This window comes from Bombina bombina, chromosome 2 (genome assembly GCF_027579735.1).
Source record: "Bombina bombina isolate aBomBom1 chromosome 2, aBomBom1.pri, whole genome shotgun sequence".
NCBI classification, from domain to species: Eukaryota; Metazoa; Chordata; class Amphibia; order Anura; family Bombinatoridae; genus Bombina; species Bombina bombina.
This window is the reverse complement of record NC_069500.1, coordinates 476,101,910-476,105,679: the sequence shown is the minus strand read 5'-3', so window position 1 is coordinate 476,105,679 and position 3,770 is coordinate 476,101,910. Positions and strand designations below refer to the sequence as shown.

The 3,770-nt window shown below is 43.7% G+C and overlaps 1 non-coding gene across 1 annotated transcript; it reads right to left on the bottom strand.

Moving 5' to 3' along the window:
• Window positions 1–243: 243 nt before the first annotated feature.
• LOC128650630 (U5 spliceosomal RNA) lies at window positions 244–361 on the bottom strand. The gene has a single exon (XR_008400906.1). It is a non-coding gene; the product is annotated as a U5 spliceosomal RNA (small nuclear RNA).
• Window positions 362–3,770: the final 3,409 nt, after the last annotated feature.

Here is a 3,770-nt window from a genome sequence, read left to right as displayed (position 1 = left end):
CACCCCAACCTCGTACCCCAGATGTCCAAGGAGTCATCTAAACCTCCAGTCCCTATTGGGAATGGAGAACCCTAGCTCCACGGCCAAAGGACCCCCAGAACCCTCCAGAGAAATTTTTTAGCAGAATCCGCTTCTGGAACAGGACAATGAGGACTGAATACAATCTCTCTGATGCCCCACCCAAAAGAAGAAACTAGAACCAGCCTGACGTCTAAGAATGAAAGGCCTCCTCTACTATGTTTTAGGCCTGCAAGGAGCAGAGCCTCAACAAAAAATCTTTGAAAACTCATAAATGTTCCTCTCCAAGGAAATCTTTAGTAAATACGAGAGCTTTATTCGATCTGAAGAGAAATCAGAGTATAACAAACTCCTCATCCGAGTGAGTAACTCACCACCCAACTAGGACAGCCGGCTATACCAGTACCACGTGGATGATATAGACCTTAAGGAACAGAAAATAGAGTCCGACCAGGACCAGCCTGCTACATAGGGCAGTCAGCACTGTCCCAGGCCAAAGAAAAATCGAAACCCCAATAGGAATCGACAAAAGGAACTATAGACATAACAATGTACTAACACCTTAACATGCAACTTCCGCAGAAGTGCCCAAGCGACCACAAAATCACTAGTATCAAATTCCAAAAAAAAATGTTTCCCCAACGGACAGACATTATCTTCTCAAAAAGAAATAAATACATCCTACAGGATCAAAGAAAGAGGGCACCACCCACAGGTGAACGCCCAAGAAGAATGGGTACACTAACAGGACCAGCCAATCAGATACCCCATTCTCCTGAAGCTCAGGACTGGAATAAGATACCCCAAAAAGAAAGTAAATTGGAGACAAGGAGATTAACTTCATCCCCCCACGTCTAACCCAGCTTGCCATCTGGAACAGAAGACCGAGGATCCCTCAACCCATTAGGATTGGTATCCTCCAGCACCGCCAAAACATGCTGCAGTAGGACACGAAGGCACGCCAGTCTATAACGAAAAGCAAGACTTACCTACGCCGGGGCGACTGACGACCCCGACGGTTGGGCCCCTAAAGCTTCAGAGTTAACCGCTGCCCCAGATGGCTGATCTGACCCAGAAGATCCCACGCCTGACGAGCCCTGGTTAACAGAACACGGACAGTATCCCTCTCAGAAAGATGTTAATGCGCCAACACCATAGATATGGCCATGCAAAACCGCGCCGTAACCTCTGTAGAAAACAAGCCGCCTTCCGGAGAAGGGGTAACGGCTTTAGGGACACCTGCTTGCGTAGCTAGGGAAGGTTCTATGGCAGACGCCTCATGGGATGTGGGAGCCCCAGGGGCGGATGGCTCGGCAGACTGCAAGTTCCCTGTTGCAGGAGAAGAGACCACTCTAAGGCGGCATTTGGAACATAACTAATAGGCATGGATTACCCAGGCCATCTCATACTCTTCGCAAGAAGTAGAATCTGAATCAGAGACATCCGTCTCCAAAAAAAATCAGAATCCTCCATAACTTGGATAGAAATTGTAGATAGAAGAAAAAATAAAAACTGCACCTTACGCCCCCAATGGCTGGGGCACTCACCACCTCTTGAGACCCAGACAACTATCAAAATAGATTGTCACCACGCTGTCAGGATTATGAAAATGGAGTGCAGAACGTGACCACGCCTAGTCACAAGGTACACCGTCAGGCCAGAGAAAAGCGCACCAATGCCACAAGAGACACGCAGCCTGACAAAAAAAAGGCCATTATGTTTCGATATAGCCACGAGCCCAAGCGTCACTACATACTAGCACATAGAATCACACAACAAACATGATTAAAAGTCCCCCCTGTTCAATAACCCCCCTCAGGAGATATTAACCCTTGATTCCATAAAGATAAAGGAGTCCCACTGAGACCCTGACTTCTTTGTTTACATTACATTCACACATAAAAGTAAAATGAAACGATCTTACCAAAATCTACACCGTGGAACAGGAACACGGCCCTTCAAGTGTGACAGATAGTAGCCTTGCTTCTGACATGGACTTGAGTGAAGAAAGCAGGCAGCGAAACTCGTCAACGCCTATTTCTTATGGAGCTGTTCATATGAGTCAAGATGGTTTCGCAGAAACACTCTGCCTGCATCTCCGGGTTCTAACCTTCATCCATGCTCTCACTGAGAGGCTGACAGGACTACTTAAAACTCCAGTCCCATTCCGAAGAGTACTACCCTCCATAAGAGACTAAACCGAATCTTCCGACACTTCTCTGCCAACCTCCTGTGACGAAAGGCAAAGAATGACTGGGGGATGAGGGATGTGGGGAAGGTAGTTAAGACTTTGGCTGGGGTGTCTTTGCCTTCTCCTAGTGGAAAGTTTCTGTATTCCCCAAAAGTAATGAATGCAGCTGTGGACTCTCCCCGTTTAAGAAGAAAATGACATGCCCTATTTGAATCATGAAAGTTTTTTTGGACTTGACTGTCCCTTTAAACAAAGGTTTTTGGGATGCAAACTGAAATTATGCTGCAGTCTACTAGGCCAAGAAAACATCACTGACCTGTTTTTGCAGAATGTTATATTTGTAAGGATGATGAAACATCTAAAATTAAAGGGAGAGCAAACAACCTGAAGTTTTTATATAAAATGTTTAGTTATGCATAATGAAACTACTTTGCAAGATATTTACATTATTTTACCCCGTTTTATGTAATTTAGCTCTGAAAATGAGGAATTTCTAATACTCAGAACTTTAAATGGACCTGCAGACTTTTCAAGGCACAGTCTGCTAGATATCTGTTCCTAACTGGATTCAACAGATACATTTTATACTAACGTGTGGCTAGCTTGGTAGTCTAATGACTAAAGCCCAGATTGGCTCTTCTAAATAAAGTAAATGGTGGGTGAAGTTTAGCTATTGAAAAGTAATTGCAGTAAAAAGGATGTTAATTTGTTTTAAATCATTAAGGCATAGATGATCTGTAATGTAGCTGCACAACAGGTGTTCACTATCTCTTTAAGCCAACTGTAAGGTGTTTAGAGTGGAGGGTCAGATTTGGTTAACTAGAAGATAAATGAAGATACATAAGTGATTGTATGCAGCCTAAAAGATAGTTTGACTGATCCAATTTACAGTGACTTATTTAGAGATTCTGGCCATGCCCAATTAAATGTTTGCTATTGGACCAATGTCATATGTAAACTCAATTCTTCACTTTCCTCCGGGGAGGCAAAGATAAGACTGTTTACCAAAGGTAGGAAGGATTTAGTACTCTTGGAGTTTTGGGAATTTTTGCCTCCTAGTGGCCAGGAGTTGAATCCCAGGAATAATGGCTTGTGGACTCTCATCACCCTTTGAAAAAGTCTGTGTGATAGAAGCTTGCAGTAATAACTAACACTAAAACAAATTAAGAATGTTGTTTCTCAAGACATTAGAAAACTTGTATCCATTTATACCATAAACATGTCCATACTTTTAGACTTCTGATCCTCAGAAAGAAAAAACAGAATTTATGCTTACCTGATAAATTACTTTCTCCAACGGTGTGTCCGGTCCACGGCGTCATCCTTACTTGTGGGATATTCTCTTCCCCAACAGGAAATGGCAAAGAGTCCCAGCAAAGCTGGTCACATGATCCCTCCTAGGCTCCACCCACCCCAGTCATTCGACCGACGGACAGGAGGAAATATATATAGGAGAAACCATATGATACCGTGGTGACTGTAGTTAGAGAAAATAATTCATCAGACCTGATTAAAAAACCAGGGCGGGCCATGGACCGGACACACCGTTGGAGAAAGTAAT